This window comes from Fopius arisanus, unplaced genomic scaffold, assembly GCF_000806365.1.
Source record: "Fopius arisanus strain USDA-PBARC FA_bdor unplaced genomic scaffold, ASM80636v1 scaffold00002, whole genome shotgun sequence".
In the NCBI taxonomy this organism is placed as follows: domain Eukaryota; kingdom Metazoa; phylum Arthropoda; class Insecta; order Hymenoptera; family Braconidae; genus Fopius; species Fopius arisanus.
In genome coordinates, this window is record NW_011887741.1 from 1801360 (window position 1) to 1821161 (window position 19802).

Sequence of the window (19802 nt, forward strand, 5' to 3'; positions counted from 1 at the left end):
GACTACAATAAAAAATCCAAGGAGAGTTTCAAAATCCAAGTGAAGCCCTTCAAAATGACACCATTTTCATTAATAAATCACCATTATTACTCGAGATAATGGCTGCCAAAAACTAGAGAGAAGACCGCGAAACAACAGTCTTATCGCAACCGAAAGATGAATTCGTCAGAAGGATTTGAAACTGATTCCCCTCGGGCGAATCGAGTGCTTTCCAAGCTATACCGAAAATTTCAATGAGAATCTATTTCGATAGAATGTCTAAAGCCAACTTAAACACAAACAAAAGTCATGGAAAGTTTGGGAGTAGGAAGGAAACTTAGTCCCGCAGATGTCTCACCACTTTCAGCTAAACAACTTGGCTGTAGACCCAGCCCCCCAAAACCAAAACTATCCTATCAGCTTATTAAGTTGCTGGTGGACTGTGTTGGAGGTGGAAAGAGGACAACAGTGTCGCTTGAGTCGTAGTAATTTCTGCCGTTATGCGGCAGTTTACGAGGCACCGGAGTTTCGTCCAAGTGGATAACTTGGAGAAGGGGTCAAGCGTGGTAACATTCCATAAACACATTTGGAAATGGATCTTAATGGATGGAAGGGGATAACTCGGTGAATTTTTCTTTCAGGTTTGCGAATGTCGAGGATTGGAGATGAGGTAGGAGCTGGGTTCAATAATTTCTCTCGCCCCAGAGGAGAAGGAACCGCAGCCAGTATTGAGGATAATGAGAAATTTCCGCTAACTATTGGAGCTTTTAGACGCTTTCTCTTCTTGTGGGTGCTCGATGGAGCACGAACATGCTTTTGTTATCATTAATGTCGTCTATATGAGAAGATAAGGCACAAAGCAGGGAGCATTCTGCTATCGTATCAATATAGCCAAGTTATGGTGCTGCCGGGGGTAGATGGTACATGGAGTTTCAGCGGTTAATGTAGTGCTGTGTCAGGATACGAGAAAGGGGTATTCTCAATGTGGGGAGTTAGTGATCAAAGATTCTTTTACCCTATTATTTTCTTATTCCTCCGTTCATCTTTGATTCAACGAGAACTTCTTGCAGCGAATGAACAACTAAATCCATTTTATCCCCAAATTTTTAATCCCATTCTTTCTCTATTTACAGAATATACCAAAAAATAGAGTTATCGCAGAGTTGTTGGGGATATATGGAAAAACCAATGTATAAACTGTTGGTAAAAATTTCCCGCTCAGCTATCACGATGGTATCTGAATTTTTTATATCACACCGGAGCTCTGACGAATTATTAATAGAGAAAGTTTTGGTAGTCCGGCCAATGAGTGTCGGTTAAATTCAGTTCTATTTCATCCAAAAACTTGGTATCCAACTACCTTTGTCCAACCACCGGGTACTTTTCACACCAAGACATCTGACGGTGAAAAGTATGTTGCTATATTTCAAGCTTTACCTTGGTCTCAAAAACTCCACGTCTGTCGTGGACCGTTCGCTCACACCCGTGGTACCGTCAACTAATGGAGTTGAGAAAGTAGGCGGAAGATACACCACTGGGCTAGAGTAGATAAGTGAGAACCTCTTTTTCCTCCTTTCTCCTCCCCCGTGGATACATTTTTTTTTTTCTTTTATCACGAAAACGTGTATGTTTTAACAACTGGTATTCTGGTAATGTACGTCGTGACTAGTGTTTCTATGTTTCAACAACACACCGTGAAAAATTTCCATTAAAATCTCGTACGACGATTGCCGGTAAAATTACCGGATTGGTCAGCAACTTGATCTCATCCCAAATATTGGTGTTCAGTCCCGTGATATTTCTTAGCTCTCGCCTCCCTTTTTTTGGGCATACAATGGGCCCAACGAAAACTTCCGGGGGCTGACGGTATTGCACGAAGTGCGACGTAAAAATGTCATTTAAAAATTGAAAATAATCATTTTTAAATAAATTTAAAAAATGCAAAAACATTTTACAAGTCTTCACTAGACAAAATAGATCAGTACCGAAAAACGTCACTCCTTTATAATTTCTATAGGATAAATTTCCAGAGTACAAATTAAAATCAATTCAACACCATCATTCCCAAAATCGGAATATTAAAATTTATTCTAATATAAAAATTTATTTTAAGATTCCCCCAACAAAATCCACAGAATATGGAAAAAGTCGTTAAAAAAATTGTCTGTCACCAGAGAATAGTTAATTATTCTCTGTGGCTTCTCCATCATTTATCTTGACCTCATCCACCAGCCACAGAGAATAGAGACCAAACAGACTCATGAGGCAGCCTCTTTGAGTAGTGCACTGAGAATTCACGAGCTATCAGAAGCCAAGTACAGTAACTCTCGTAAAACCTCGTTCATTTCATCTAGATATTGAAACAGCTCCCGGCTAGAATTTAATTTTCATCGTGAGTATCAACGCTGTGGCTTGTGTTCCCCCATAAATTAAATTCTGAGCGATCCCGAAATAGCTCCCAGTGATGAAAAATATTTGGCTAATGACAATAGAGGGAAAAAAAAAAGTACGGAATAAATAGGTTATCACAAGGGGTTGTGGGGGTAAGGGGGGTAGATGTGGATGGAGTAAAACAATATCCGGTGTGCCTGTGGGCTTATCAATCCAACGCCTGGTCCCTGCCGATATTTACGAGACCAATATGTGGATTTAAAAACAAAAACGCCAAAAAAAAAAAATCCTTCGCCCGTCGTCAGGGGAAAAAATGAAACGTGAAATAAAAAGTATACGTTGAAATGCAACATTTATTTTTTACCTAGAATGTGGAGCACTGGAGAGGAGCAAAAAAATGTTGGCAAAACAGCATTTCGAACGCCTGCCTGGAGCACGTGGGGAGGGATGAGCACGATGGGAGCTGTAATGCTACCAAGTGTCCTTCACATACCCTGGGCATTTATTCTCTCTCTCGGTTTTACTTTTTTTTATCCCCCCCCCCCCTCTCGCGGGCTCCCCCCATTTTGTTTTTTTTTTTTGCCAACTTTACCGCAGCAGCCATCGATCACTCGCTGTCGGTGATGCTTTTTTCGTTCTCCACTGCCTCGTTCACCCAGGGGATCTGAATTTGGTTCGTCCCGCACACTGATCCCTTTTACCCCGAGCTTCATCGCTCCCCGATGACGATAACGGCCTAGTCATGGCGGTGTGGAACCGTTCCATTTTGCTGGTACACGTGATCAGAGGGTGGGGGCAGGGGATCATGGAGGAGTTTCGGATTTGGGAAAAAAAATGATAGGTTTTCGTGGAAATTTACCAGAAGGTTGGAATCCGCGGAAAAGTTGCCGTCTCTGTTTTTGTGGTTTTATTTTTTTATCACATCTGGGGAGGAAAATTGATGAGGAGGGAGAGGGTTTTATACTTGATTGTGGTACATTCTTGTTTTTATGTGATGGATGGTTTTCATCATTTTTACAACAGCCTTGGTAGCAGCTGGACATTTTTCAACAGCATGTCATTTTACAACATTTGTCGACAGGAATGTTAATTCAGTTGTTGGCGACATTAATTAGTGTATTTATTTATGAGATATTAAACAAAATGTACAAAGTGTTGTCTAGGCCCTAGACTCTAGGGGATGGAGAAGAGGAACAATCATTCTCCGGAATTTAGATATTGAAAAGAATTTGAAAGTGATTTCAGCAGTGACGGATACCCATGGGGAAAATTATTTATTCAAAGATATATCCAATTCCTTATAAATGACAAAAATCAATTTTTTATTGATATCGCATTAAAAATCGAATATTCCATAATCCAAATTATAAAATAATTCCATAAATGAACTGGAGGAGAAATTAGTAGAACGAATAGAGAGAAAGGAAGAAAGGAAAAACCGAAGGTTTTGCAGGAGAATTATTTTTTTTCTTGAATATATTTTTTTATATCCGAATAATACTTGATACTTGATGAAACCCACCGATTTCAAAGTCCCGGTTCATTCCATAGAGGTATCTCGTATCGCGAATTCCATAATTAATGACCGTAATGAAGGGCGAAATTTACGGGGGATGTGCGGTGAAATGCAGAGTGGAGGCTAAATACGGCTACATCTGGGAATCTGTGGTACATTCCGTAACTGAATTTCAAAGGTTTCAACTATTCATGGGAATTTGCTTGATGTCGTATCGAGTGGATGCGGTTCATTTTCATTTACGACTGGAGAGCCGTCTTGATTGGAGTAATCACACAAAGACTTGCACTGTGTACTCCGGCTTGTTATCACGATTGCACACGACATACTGTATATTTTTAACATGGATATCAATGCCATTTATTATGGCATGTACACATGCCATTTATTTTGAGTATATACCATGTAATATCCCTGGTATCTGATGAGGCAGCATGCAATGATGGGTTTTCATGAATTTCAAAGAGATTTTTACAGCAACGGAAAATTTAGTGACATTTATTTCTCATCCGAAAAATCAGCGAACGTCATCACGAGTTAACCGACTCTTCGTGATGAATATTTAATTCGGTTAAAATTCGTTTAATTGGGGTTTCAAACCGCAGGAGTTTATTTAAAAATATAAATTAAATATTATTAATTACCAACGAGGTAATCCATATTCGCTGGACAAAGAGAGAAAATTGCGGAAAAAACAGAAATGAAGAGTTATTAATTGATTATTAGAGGAAAATTTGAATATAGTAATTTTTCTTTTGGACAGTAAAAAAATCGATTGTGGTATATTTTATATTTTAGTTCTTACAAGAAAATGTATTTGGCATTACCATATGTTATGGAAATATTTATATATATTAGAATATCAAGTTACATTCGAAAAAATATATTGAAGATATATTTATGATGTTCACAGAAATGAATCAAATGAACAAGAAATCTTCCTATTATATTTTATTCCTTTTATAAAAAGGATAAACATCGAGACTATCGATATCTCGAAAGTCTATTACACTTATTCCTCATTGGTTCAGCCGTCCAAGGCGGTTAATTTGAATTAAAAATTCCTTCAATACCAAAATTTTCAAATTTTTCTAATTACAATTATTTTAAATAACTGTGCTTTAATTAATTAAGCTATTCAATTTTTAATAACCCAGATTTAGTGATGGACAGTCAATATATTTGGGAAATTATATTTTTTTTAGGGTTGAGTTGTGGGGCTGAGCTGAAAAATGGGAAAAATTTTGGGGAGACATTGGAAATCGAGACATTCAGAAGATGCCCCCTGGAGACTATCTCAATACAAGGAGTACTCCATCCAGATAACGGCCTCATGTCCATGAAGATAGCTGCAGTGGACAATGTCATGTCGCCATTGTCATGGAGATTACTCGAATGATAATTGACGTGCACATGGCACTCTACCCATTCAAGGAGTAGTTGAATGGATAATTGTATATGAGCCACAGGACGCCGACAAAGCTCCATTGGAAAATTGATGAGGAAAATCGGGACCATCGAATATACTCAACAAGATAAGTCTTAGAATATTAAATTAAAATTCATAGAAATATATTGAACTGATTTATAATGATTATAAGAATGAGTTTTTGTGGCTGTCTTCAGTCTCTTGGAGATATTGATATATTGATATAGTTCAGACGGTATTCTTCCTCTTACGATTTTAATAATAAAATAGTGATTACGATTTTTAACTGTGGTTTAATTAATTTAACTATCCCATTTCCAATAATCAGAAAGAATATGGCGTACAATAGCTGAGGCACTTCACTGGAGCACAACTGAACGGTTAAAATTCACTGGTAAAATGACCTCTGGGGCGAGAGTGATTTGGAATTAAAGGGAGCAATGAAATTTCCGGGGAAAAATTATCCTCGGGTTTTTCCACCGACAGTTGCTTTTTAATATCGTACATTTCAACGCCTCATGTTTCATTTTCTATAGAGTTGTATGCACAACTCGTGTACCGAGTGCACCCTGCTATCTACATTTTTATATATTCCTGCATGTGAAGGTTTTCCTGGGATACTTCAATGTGTATATCTTCGGGGGTGTTTCTAATGATGTCATTTCGAGTGACTTCTTTATTGCCGCAGCTGCGCCTTCGCAAGAATGATGGAAGCTCGCGGAGAAAAAAAATATTTCATTCTCAGGCAATGATATTTTTTAATATGCGATGAAAAAAATTATAATTCGACTTTGGAGTCGATTCTCGAGAATTCCAGTCTCAATGATATTCATGAAGAATTGATTTTTTCAGGATTCTATCATCTACTGTATAAATTAATAAATAATATTTAAACGTTTACTTTTTATATGTGCATTCAATATTTCTAATTTAAAAATAATTAAAAATTTTTACATTCTCGATTCTATCTAATACTGAAAGGAGAAAGGAAATCGATCCCGAAATATCTCGCGATATCTCGAAATCCTTGGAATTCTCGAAATATCTCGTGTGACTGTAAAACGCCAATCCTTATTATTTTCATTAATCATTACAAAAAACATTAAATAAAAATAAATTGGTAAAAAAAAATTTTTTTAATTATTAAACAAAATTGAATGCGTGACGTTATAATTTTTTTAATTAAATTCGTCTTCAAATCAAATGGAGAGATGAGAAAAGCGGGAGCGGCAAAATTTTTGAAATTAAAAAAATGTCAAAAAATCATAAAATCGTGAAAGTTAGAGAGAATCGCGAAAACTGATGAAGGCTGTAAATTATTGAAGGAATTTAACCTAGGAACAGGGGGAGCGTAAAAATTCTGAAAATTCGAGAAATTTCAAGCGGCAATAAATTTAAAGGGCAAGACCCGTAAGACGAAACAGTCGGTAAAGCGAATTTTTCTCCCAGTGCCCTGAGAATTCTCAGTAACTGAGGACGACAAAACGGATTGTCAATAAAACTGGTGGTAGGTCTTCACGGTGATATTTCATCATCATGATCGCCATTATCGCTCGACGGAAATCCAATCTGTAACACCTGTTCACCGATTCCCTCCACTCGACTGAGTTCCCCTCGAGCAAGTGTACTCGACTTATCACAACGCTCTCATTCCCCGATTCACATCACGAGTCTTTTAAATTTCTGGAGGATGATCCACCCCGACTCCCAAAAGCTACAACATCTGATAACTTCGATCGCCGTTACCCGAGGCAAATGTTAATTAATTGCATCTTGAGTATTAATCACTGGCAAGAGGTAGGGGGTGGAAAATTCTGCACTGACTGCCGGGAAAACTCATTACCCCCATTACTGTCATAGAAGGAATGCTCGGCATAGCGAATAACAAAGGCCCCTTGTCCCTGAAGGAATTCATACATTGTTGAACACGAAGAAAAAACATTACACTCTCATTTGAAGGTGACAACGTGCAAATTGTTGACAAAGGAATTTATTTCGTTACACCGACCGAACAGATGCTACTCTGACCTATTTAAACTACCACCGGAAATTACTCTTACAAATTCCCTCATCCATCTGCTATTTTCGAATTTACCGTAGAAATGACGTGGAATAACTGTTTCATAAATACGTTGAGCAACGCTTAAACAATATTTTCCAGTGATTGCACTAGTTTCACCGACTGTTTCAAAAGCTGCGTTGAAACAACACTTGCGCATGAAATGGAAACAACAACAAATATCGATAATTTAATTATTGAATTCTACGAACCGCACAGTAAACTCCACATAAAATTCTACTTTTAAAAGTGATCACCACAGTATGATGCTAAAATACGAAAACAATGCCTATCATCGATATAAATCCGATCCGAAATAAAAGCTCCACTCTCCCCTCCCCAACCTTTTAATTATTCCAATTTAACTAATATAATTAATAAAGTGAGTTTATCAATCGTCGAATTATCTGATTGCTCGTTGATAATTTGATGTGCGATGGAGTAAGAGCATCGTGTTTATTTTTGCGCGTGGATATTTATCGGTGTGGGTATGTGACCCAGAGTATTGCATAAACCTCATGAAGATAAAGAAATTATACCTCTAGGTGTCTATTATTAGCTATCGTCCGTGGCAGGTCGATGGCCTGTAGCCATACGGCTAGACAATTCGATACAACCCAAATGACATTATATACCACTTCGTGTGCGCGCTTTCCCCTCCCTTTAACTCCCTGCCCCTCCCACTCCAACTATCACCCCCTTCCACGCTCTTCCACCCCCGTCCACCCCTTACCAATTCTAATTTGCGAGGCGACTGTCAACTGCCCCCTCAGCAACTCCCTCGGTAACCCAATTTCTCCCACCACTTCTCCGTTTTCCCTCATGTATTAAATGCCCTCCGTGTATATAACAAAAAATAAGGGGGGGGGAGAGTACACAATATAGGTGGTAATAAATTTTCCCTTTAATAATTCATAATAATGATATAAATCCAGGGATTAGTCCGTTCGATTGACTGTCGCGCAGTTCCATTTTATTGCAGCTGATAATCCCGCGGAGGGGCGGGAATTGATTGTGGGAGGGAGGGAGAGGATGGATGGATGAATTTTTTGATCAATTGAATAGAGAAGTTTTACGATTCCCTGTGTAACCCCTTCATCGCGCCCGCGAGAGCCGTGAAAGGCGTCTCCCAGCGGGACGACAAGGTGAAACGGAAGTGACTCGCACGGCGGGAAATTCAAATTGATGATTGCACGGGTGTCTACGATGATTGTATAACCGTGATGGGCGAATAGTTGGAATCAGCAGGCATGTTTTATCATAATTATTCAGAATATACCCCTCTATCTTTAACCTGAACTTTTCTCGTTTTAACTCCGCCTTGAAATATCTCCGGCCATCTGTCTCCTTGTGCCACGGACACTTTCATCCCCCTTTCCTCCCGCGAAATATATCATACGACGAAAATAAGAATATCTCCGTGAACTTTGCTACCCCACATTCACGGAGATTACTTTTCTCATGAAGCTCAGGATTCAGCCGAAAATTCATCAGACTCCGGAGGAGTCCGAGAAAAGAAAAAGAGAAAAATGATCGGGTCTTGGGGACGAGACAAACACCAGAAAATCCTTGTTTGTCGTGCAACCGTTGAGGATTTGAGCCAGTGAGAAGCCGGAGGTTTACGGGCCGAAGGAGTCGTGAGGGTTTTCCGCGCTCGAGTTCTCACCGACAAAATGGACCCTCGAACGTCCAGAATTGTTCAGATGTCGTGAGGTTGTGGATCGATCAGGCAATCTCACCGCATTCAGCTAACTACCATTCACCCGTTGAAACTTTAAATGCGCATACACGGAATAGCATTCGAAGGCTTTCAACAACACGTTTGAGGTAGTTCGATGGGGAAACAATAGTGCGAGAAATTCGATCTAGTTCGGGGTGGTAGAAGTTTGTAATTCAATGGGGCAAGTCTTATCGAGGAAAAGACTTTCCTTATTCTCAAGAAGAACAACAAATGAGAGTTAACCGAATTGATGTGTGGCAAAACACGAAAAACGTTCGAGGGTGGAACTAGTTCAAATAGCTACCGACCAAGTCCAAACGATATCGACTTGTCACTGGGTTGTCTGAAAAGAAAAAATCCCAAAGCCACCCCTGAATTAACCACGCAATTCCATTTCTATTTACACCATCAATATTTACCAATTCGTGGTAAAGTTGGATCATGAAATTTCACCACCCGTGGAATTATTCAGGCTCGAATGAGGAATTCAACTTGTACAGCTGTGAGAAGACCTTCGGAGGGGATGAAAAACAAGAGTTCCATTGAAGCCATACGATCTCACCCCCATCGGTGTAATACATAATATACTTCGGCGCTTGTATGTAACAGTGAAAAGGAATGGAGCAGAGGGAATGTAGGTGGGCGTCTGATTTTAGCAGGCGCAGGAAAAATACAGCTATCGCGAGCCAAGTTTGTACTTCCTGGGGGAAAAAACTCCCATGAAAAACTTTGCATCTGCAGTTTTTACTCTCAACTTTTCAACGACTCTCTTTATATCTTTTCTAGGTATACAGATATATCGGACTCCGGTCTTCCATTAACGGAGACTATTTGTCGTCTGGATTTGTTCATCCTTGAGATAAATTAAATGAACGTTAGAACTGCGGGCGAGCCTTCGGATTTTAATCATTACACCCCGTAGAATTGATTTATCTAATTCACCAGTTGATTGCGTAATGAAGAATCAGCAGAGGCTGGAATATTTCTTTACCCAATAATTATTAACCAGAAAAAAAATATTCTTTGCTAAAGAGTATTTTTCTTCTCGGTGTATGAACTGGTAGAATTGTATTGGCACTTATTTTTCTATCTGCTTCTATTAAATTCGTTGAAGTTGACTGTAAATATTGTTCGTTCAATAAAGTGGAATTCCCTGATGGGTAGTTGTAGAAACCCAACAATTATGTTGACGCAAGGGAGTATTCGGCAATAATTACCGAATCTAGACTGCCGGACCACGCCATCATGTTCATATTTTCCATTCCAAATCATCGACCACATCCGCTTACATTTAATTAGATTATAATTTTTATCAGAATGAAATGCCTTTGAAAATCATTTCAAATCATTCCTCAAATCATGATGAATCATCATCGAATAATCTGTTCGTCAGGTTAAGGGTTAATAATTCAGTAACTATTACCGTGGGTCAATTGACTGCACATGCCAACGCTCAAATGAATCGTTCGATAACTATAACCACGAATGATGTTAGTATCAAACGAATTCTTATGAGTGCGGATTATCGCTTCAGTGCCATCATAATCTCCGATTCTTTTCCATCTTTTACGCGATAATGTTAGAAGATTAAATATCCCCCGTGCATATTCACTAAAATCCAAATCCCCACCGTAAATGACAGGTTTACTACCCATACTGGCAGATTTAGTACCACCCATGCATGATCCCTCGGATTTAATACACATGACTCGAACATCATCCGTCGAGAACAAAATTATCGGAAATATTTTGCCCGAAAGTGTCCCCGGATTCACTCCAGATAAATGTATCACCAAATGGAGAATGAGGTTTTTCGCGAAATGGAGAAATATCAACTCGAGAAAAACCCCTCCTTTTAATCTCTCAAGAAAATTGAATAGACAATCTCCTCGAGTATTCTTTTCTCCACTCGTTTCATACTCCACCCGTCCCCGGGAGAGTAATTTTTTAAAGAGCAATTGCTTTTCTTAATTAAAACGAATTCGCGAAAAATCTTCGAGTGGACCGTCTGCATTCGCGTTCTAATTCGAGATGATGATTAAAAATGAAAGAGAAGAAAAAAAAAGGGGAAGAATATTTTCGAGTGAACATGAGGCTTCGGGAAAAAATAGAAACTCACATTTACTCCGTACTTCTCATTTCGCTTCTCCTCGGTGGAACTTTTCTTCTGCTCTTGTCTTGGCGCTTATATTCCAAGGTTGCCCTCCCACTGGCAGTTAAGTTTCAAAAGTGCTTCTTTTTTCCCTCTACCCTGAGCACAGCCCGATTACTCCCCCGAGGAGACCTCCACGCGAATTGTGTATAGCCTCCGGACAAAGGTGATACAAGGGATGTGGGGAGGGCTGGAAGAAACATCTGCAACATGTCCCCGCGGTATTCTCGGGTATCTGAAAAAAATAAAAAATAAATTCTCTGTTATCCTTGAATAAACTTTGGGGGCTTTTGAATTATGAAGGCTATTGTGATAACGTATTATGGCGAGTCAGATTTTGAGTTCTCCGGTTTCAAGTTGCGAGCTCGAGGCTTCAGCGTAATGAGCGCCTCTCATTAGAAATTACAACTTCCATTATTCCAAGAGAATCCGGAATTAAATTTTGCGAAATAAAAATTATGTCTGTTGATTATTTTCCCATAATCCATTCCGCCGGAAACAGAGAAATTTCAGTTTCACGTCAATTATTACTCATCGGTACTTGCGCCCTTTTATCATTGACCTGCAGTTATGGATTACATATATTTTACGCGGGAAATTCAACACACAAAACTGAAACTATAATCACAGTAAATTCTTCTTCAATTCAATTTTTATCATCGGTGAATTAAAGAATTCATTAAATAATTGATTGGATGCGCTAATTAAATATTCTCGATGAAATATATTTTTCGCGGAGATTTAAATATATAAAACTAATACAAATTATTTAAAAGATGAATAAATATTTTTTTTTCAGTGAATGGCGGAAAAATGGAAATCAATTCCGTCGTATTTTTTAAATTAATGATCAATTGATTAATGAATTAATTAATTAATTGATTAAAATTGTAAATAAGAATTGAAATATTTTTTGTAGGTAAAAATTCATTGCCAAACAATTTGTTTGTTTAATGAAAAGTACTCGAATTTTTGTGCCCTACATTTAAAACCCGAATGATGCAACTGTAATTGGATAATCATCCCCTCGGCAGGAGATAACACATTGATCCAATAGTCACGTAATATGACCAACGTAGTGCGACTAGATTGGGGTAAAATGTAAAATCCATTTTATCGTCCGGACATCCAGCGAAATTTCTAGTTTCCCCTTCTGAAAAGTATAATCCGAGAAATCCGCTGATTGTGACAGTAAATTATAATCAAATTCACACCGAAATCATTCAATTCCGTCAAGTAATTCTTGCATTATCCGTCGGTTTGCGCATTTTTTAGATATTTTTTCATTGCGTAATCATTTGTGCTCCCCCCACTGCCTTGATGACGGATTTATCTCGAGTCATTAAAGCCCAGAGTTGATTATATTGATTGTGAATTCCATCCCGATGAAGCAAATGCAATCAAGTTTGCATGGACGTGGGTAATTACACGGTTTAAAAATTTTGAATTTTCAGATATCAGCGACTCAATTCACCGTGCGGTGGGAATTTTTATTCAATTTAAAAGCAAATCGGTCATGAAAGTGTGCATTAAATTCGAAAATTGGAGGATGACCGGAATTTTTTATTAGAAAGATGACAATTACGATTCATTAATTTTCTTTTATTTATTTTCATAGCCAATAAATTTATTTTTTGTTTTTACTCTTCACTATTTTCTATAACCAATTGATATTTTTTTTTCATTTTAATTTCAATGAAAAAATGAACTCATTCCCATTAATTCTGCTGTCCACTATTTCCATCACTAATTAAATTTTCATTCCCAGCGTTCATTTTTATTTTCCACAAACAAATCTCCTGATAATAAAAAATCAATTTTCTATTATTTTTCACTGCCAATGAATTAATTTTTAATTTCCACTCCAAAGAATTGAATCTGATGTTCCAGTCAAAAAATAGAAACGAAGGTATAGGCTAGGGGTGAATTTAGGGTGATTCGGATTTAAAGGTGAATTTATTTTTTCAATTTGAATGATAAGAGTGATGACAGTTGATACTCAAGACAGGTCGACGGCTGCGTAGAGGAATCAGGTCGGTGGGTAGAAAATCATCCGGACAATAATGAGGTCAGGGAGAGATGAAACTACGACTCATCCATTACGCGGAAAGGTTTGCGCTCATGGCCATTTATCGTGTAAGAAGAGGGTTGTCCCAGGCCATTTGGATGTGTGCCGGTGGCATAGCAACCGATATCACTGGGTATTCATTCGCCAAGCCCCCCTGCGCACCCCCCGCGGAATCCCCCCGCCGACCCCCCCGCCAACCCTCCACCAACTCTCGATGTATCCCGCTATTTTCTGGCTTCCCTTTTCAACATCGATGGATTCAACGTGAGGTAACTCCAGTCCTCCGATCCTACACTTAATTGGATTCACATGAAGACGAGATTCACCCGTTTTGCCTCGTCGAGAGATACATATCATCGGCATTATGGATACATAGGAATATAGTACATACATCAAATTGGCTCGCATTATATATATTTAATGCACTGTGAAATCCAGAATTTCAAAGAAATTTCCACTTTTATAGAATAATGATAACAATGATAATAATTTTTAATAATTTTTTATGAGATATACACTGAGAAAAAAAATTATTTTTGCTATTATTTAAAAAATTATTATTGCTATGATTTTAAAAATTATTGTTGCTATTATTTTAATTATTTTTGAAAGAATATTTTCTTCCCACAAGTAAATCTGGCGATCACTGTATAAATACTCCCATAAGACTTACTAATTCCAAATATATTTTCGCGTGGTTAGTAAATATTCTTGACTAAAGAACATTTTTCTGTAATAATTAATGGAATATGGAGAACAGATAAATAATTTAAAGACAGTGAATTAAATACGTTAGTTTTAGTTTATTGAAAATGGCACGAGGAAGAAATGTCTGTTTAAAATACCGAGATAATTCGGTCTAGTGTAATTTTGATTTTTGGGTCAGTGACTATTTCGAGTGAGACATATGTTTGATTAAAGGAATAATCCCAGCTGTCATCACTTCCCATGCTCCACGAATATCAAGTTTATATTAAATCAGATTGCGATCAGACATGGGCGTATGCATTGCGGGTATATTGGGAATTGAAGATGAACAGATATGTTTGTGATGCCTCAAACGGATACGTGGGATGATGAAGTTTGGAGACAGGAGACGGTATTGTATATTGCCAATATATCCGTGAATCTAGATGTTGCTGGGGTGGGTGGGTGGTTGGTGGGGTTAGGGGGAGGAGGAGGAGGGGGGTGTCAATTCCATGGATGATTTCTCTCGACACACCAGATCCGATCCTGGCCGATACCTCCAGTCGATGCGGTGATAGAACTTCCGCGACTATTGGTTCAAGTGATATCCAGTGAGTCATACTTCGGTGGATGGGTATCAGAAATTTTTATTCAATAGGATGCGCACTCTATTTTCGAGATCCCAGTGAATGATCGGTGATTGAAAAATCAATCGTTCAATGCATCCCCTCAATTGTTTCATTGCCCAATCTTTTTGTTTTTATTTTTATTTTTTTTTTAATCGATTACTTATATTTTAATTGCTGGTGAAATTTTTTTTTTTTCTTGTACCGCTCAGTTTTGAGATTGATGTATTCATGTCAAAATTGAGCGGTACAAGAAATAGAAATGTCGGGGGGGTCATTGACTCTGGGATTTTGGCGGGGTTTTCTACGGATATATGGATTTTTGTGGTGTAGTTAATTATATTGACGATTATTTTGTTTTTTGTTTGAATTACTACATTTTTCACAATGAAAAAATACGGAAGGGCTATTAAAATAAAAATAAAAATAAAAATAAAAATATGAAGTTGACTGAAACTAAAAATTCTAAAACTCTGAATTTTAAAATCCTATAATTTCAATTTCGATTTTTCATTTTGGCTATCTCTAGCTTGAGTATTCAAAGAAAAGGTTGAACATGTGCACGGAGAGAAATATTCAATAAAAAAAATTCAATAGAAAATTCATCCAAAAATGACCGAACGTTCTGAGAAAATTCCGAAATCCTTCCATAAAATGTTTTCCAGTATTTTCCAACAAGATACATAATTTTTATTGAATATCTCTCCCCGTGTAGTTCAAATGTTATGTTCGATTGGATTAATCTGGGACCAGCTTGACCCTCTCGCAATCCAAACCCAATGGATGATTTATCGAACATAATGGTTGAATACGAGCACTTCCTGTGCCCTAGCTGTTACTTGTGCAGTCAGGATGCCTGAAGTGGTGCTATTTAACAGGTTAATAGCCCGACACCACAGAATCCTGAGCTCCACCCTCGCAACGACAACAACAACGAGTATCCATCAGAATTAAATAAACTCGCCAACAAAAACCATTGAACGCCACCCATGCGATTCCAGAATAAATAATTCTGAATGAAAACTCCGTCCCCTTCGAGCAAACCAAAAGCAGAAGCGAAAGTATCCCATTGTCCCTACCAAAACAAAAGCCCTGCACCACCTGGCTAGTCCCGATAATTCAACCTGTTCATTTTTTTATAAACTAAAACACCTGAATTAACACCGGTGCATGCGTCACGCGCACCGGAAGTTGAACGTGGAACATACGCAGTGACCGACAGATCGATCGCCACTTCCGCCGGATGATATTCATGGCCTATTCGCAAACAGATGATAATTACACGAGGTCTCAAACAACAAACAGAACCATTTGAACACATGGAAAATTGTAATATCAAGCCCAAAGTATACTTTATTCAAGTACACACGGTAAATTTGAAATAAGTATTATAATATTGATATATACTTTATACTTGATTCAAGTATATATATTATACGTGTAGGCAGTATATTAATGTACTTACTTCAAGTATATTTTGTACTTGATTCAAGTATCTATTTGTATTGCCATATTAATGGAGAATTGATTTTTTTATGAAGAAAATAGTGACGATCTTTTTAAGAATTTGGAGGATAAACGAATGGATCGTGAATCAAGTACAAAATGTACTTGATTCAAGCACGTATTGCAGGAATGAAGAAAAAATTTGAATAATTTTCGATCGATTTTGTTTATATGTTTATGTTTATCAATAATCAATACTGATTATGAGGATCAGGCGGATAGGGTGAACCTCTGGGAAAATAACTGAACTCCTAGCGCAATTTCCTCTTCGTATTGCACCGATTTTGCACCGATCTGCTCCGATATTGGAAGTCATGCCGATTCTATATTGAAACCGATTCGCCAATATGCCGAGAAAATTATGAAACTTCCAGAATATTCTTTTCTGAATCCAATAGGGCTGCGATTTCGCTACGATCAACCGGATGCGCACTATCGCATTTTCCATCTGTAAGTTATCGGTACCAGGAAAACCGACGCTAATATCTAGTGTAATGCGAATTTCGGGTAGCGATTTTTAATGGACAAAAAGGGGTAAATAAATAACGGAGGCAGTGGACCAGAGCCGATTCGATTCGCTAAAATATCATTACTGCACGCAACCGGTTTTATCCATAAAAAACTAATTTATGTAAAAACTATCGATTTGAGACGAAAACGTCAAAGGACTTTTTTCTAGATCATTAAATTGTCATGAAAAAAGGTTTCATGATATTTCATCCTAAAATCGATTGTTCCTGAGTTAAAATCGGATGTAAGAGAGTAACCAATTTTTTTGCGAATTGAGAAAATCGTAAATATGAAATATTTCATGGAAAAATATATTTTTCATGGTGAAAAGCTGCATTCGTTGATTCCCATTTGTTCTCAGGAATAAAGTTGACCAGAAATGGACTCGCCAGTACAAAAATCTCTGGGGAACACGGAAAGAACATACCCTGGACATTGATATTCAATTTCAGCTTTCAATAGTCAAATAAACCGGAAAATCGTGCCGAGAGACCCAAAATCGTGCAAAGAGAATAATCCACGGTGGTAGACTCCGATAGAAAGGATGAAGTGGGATTGAGGTCGATGAAGTTTCTCTTTCCTACCCGATCTCTAGTACGTACGATTGTACTATCGAACGGATTTGAATGCCAATGATTCGATGCACTAACTCCGTCCGCCTCCACCATATCCACCATTCAGAGTGTTAACGCATCCTCGCACTATATTCTATCTCACTTGAAACTCAATTCTATCGAACGTAAATTGCACTTTCATCTGTTTTTGGGGGTGAAGCTATTGTCGAGAGCTATTACCCAGTGTTTTGTGCTGAGTAATTAGAATCAGGCGTCACTAGGCCATTTAAAATATATGAAATTAGGCCAGAGCTTTAATCCAAATATTTTACCTATTTCATAATTTTTTTTTTTCAATCCAATTTTATGGATTTTTTTTACTGCTCATAATTTAGCGCGTGAAACCTGTGGATAGGTTTTGCTAAATCAGAGAGCGCGGACAACGAATTCTGTTGAAAAACATCAAAATTTGAATAACTCGAAAATTTTGGGGGAGCACATCTATATATTCTGAGGTATATTATATAGAACACGTTGAGACGATAATTTCAAAAGAAAAGAAATTAAATCGGTTGAGTAGTTTTTCAACTATTTGCAAAAATTTTTCAGACACTATCGCCGATATTTCGAAAACTACAACACTACTACAACAATGTTTACTTTGAATAATATTTAATAATTGATTTATTGCATAAGGAATCCCCATTTTGTTCATTCAAGAAATGTTTCTATTTTTCAGCAGTTAAAACTTTAGAGCGAACCGGAGATTCATTATTCCACTGATACAAAAATCCAATTCCGGAATTTTCCATGTTCCAATCAATCTTCCACCCGCCCGACTGAGCAGATTGGATCCCCCGGATATCATATTTTTTAGGAATTGAGCGTCGAGTGAATGAATTTTGTTTCAATTTTTTTTTGGCCATCAACGTCGAGCGCGGAATAGTCTGCGGGGAATCATATTTGGATTTTAATTATTTTGCTGTTGGAGTGGCTGCAGGTGGGAATTAAGAAAAAATAATGGTAGCCAGGAGGGATTATTGATCAACGCTTTGGTAAATCCAGACAGCTACGACAACAGTCAAACAATAGTCAACGCACCTTGTGAAATATCAAACACCCCGGATATTCAAACAAACATCAATGCTACCTCCGGCATTTGACATAGAGACGCATAAATAAACCGCGAACATAGTGGAATTCCAGTTGAAATTAAAGGGATCGTCTGCACACATCCAACAACTAGTGAATAACCAGCGGATCGTTGTAAAATTCACCGCGAATAGATTTTTTTTTCCCTTAACCGTGCAATATCATCGTTAAATTATCCACTAATTGGAGTTTAATGTTTAGGCGAGAAGTTAATGCACATGAAATATGATGAATTTATGTTCGCGGCGTAATTGCTTCGAAACTATTTCTGTCAAAGTAATGAATGAGTGGATTGCAAATGGAGAAAAATCCGAGTCAAGTGGTTTACAAGATACTCAACCGAGTTGCAATTAAGAATTTCATCTCATGTTCTCCAAATGGATGAATTTTCATTACATGATGCACGCGGAATTACGGGAAAATGGATTTTAATAAATTTTACTTCCACTGTAAATGTCTTGGAGGAAATGTGGGGAAGGCTTGAGGGCCACCAATTAGAGTTGGAAAAATCATGTCGAGCTGGATGAAAATTTTATCCCCGTCGTAATCTACGTCGGCAAATTTTGGTCTTATTATCAGGGAAAAGGTACAGGTCAAGAGCATGTAGCTCCCGTAAAGCTTCGAGTGAACTTGCGTTTCTCATAACGAGTTTGGAAATCATGAAGATTGTTTTTTTTTTCGACTCATAAAATTGAGCTGCAAAAAAATAAATAAGTGGTTGAAGACACATCGAGAATAAAATTATGTTTGAAGAATGCATCTATTTGAGAGAAGCATGTATTTATTCAAGCCTTTATTCATTCCACTCATTGGGAAATTTGTAGGCGATCCTAATGAGGTTCGGATGATAATCATCCTATTGGTCTGTGGGTATAGAATGATTATGTGGAATATATCCCTGGATAAGCTCCACTGACTATTTTATTCATGTTCTCTGAATACCGAACGCACGCAATTGTTCTCATGGAACCCTGAATTGTTCCATTGGAATCACCCCCGCAATGAACCCAATTGTTCCGTTTGAACTTATAAATCCCTGAACCGATGATGGAACCGATGAACCGATGATGGAACCGATGAACCGATGATTCCAGGCCGAACAAGGGTTCAAACCGAAGAAAAAAATGCAGTCCCCTCCGAGTTTCGAACCCGTGTCTTTCAGAATTCTCATTCAGCACGCTAACCACTCGGCTAAAGCATCACCAACTTTAATCATTCAATTCTACATGTAACGTATATACATAATCAAATATAAAACATGCTTAATTAAAGTATATACTTCATCCCTCTGTGTTCAGGCAGTCACTCCCTCCGATAATCGCAGTTATCAGACCACCCATTTTTATTTGATATTTACTCAGCCATTTAAATATTTATTCAATCCCAACAAAACAAAAACACGTAAAAAATTGCAATACTACAGTCTTCGATGAATAATCCAGAAATAAAAAAC

General features: G+C 37.7%; 1 protein-coding gene across 2 annotated transcripts in view; it reads right to left on the reverse strand.

The window, feature by feature from the left end:
• The window catches only part of LOC105266732 (leucine-rich repeat-containing protein 24), a 30850-nt gene extending 19379 nt beyond the window's left edge, over window positions 1-11471 (reverse strand). The window contains exon 1 of one of the 2 annotated variants that reach the window (XM_011305119.1): window positions 11214-11471. The gene's annotated coding sequence lies outside the window, so the exon portion shown is untranslated. The remainder of the gene's footprint in view (window positions 1-11213) is intronic. The other variant, XM_011305129.1, reaches the window with a different exon arrangement.
• Between the last annotated feature and the right edge of the window lie 8331 nt (window positions 11472-19802).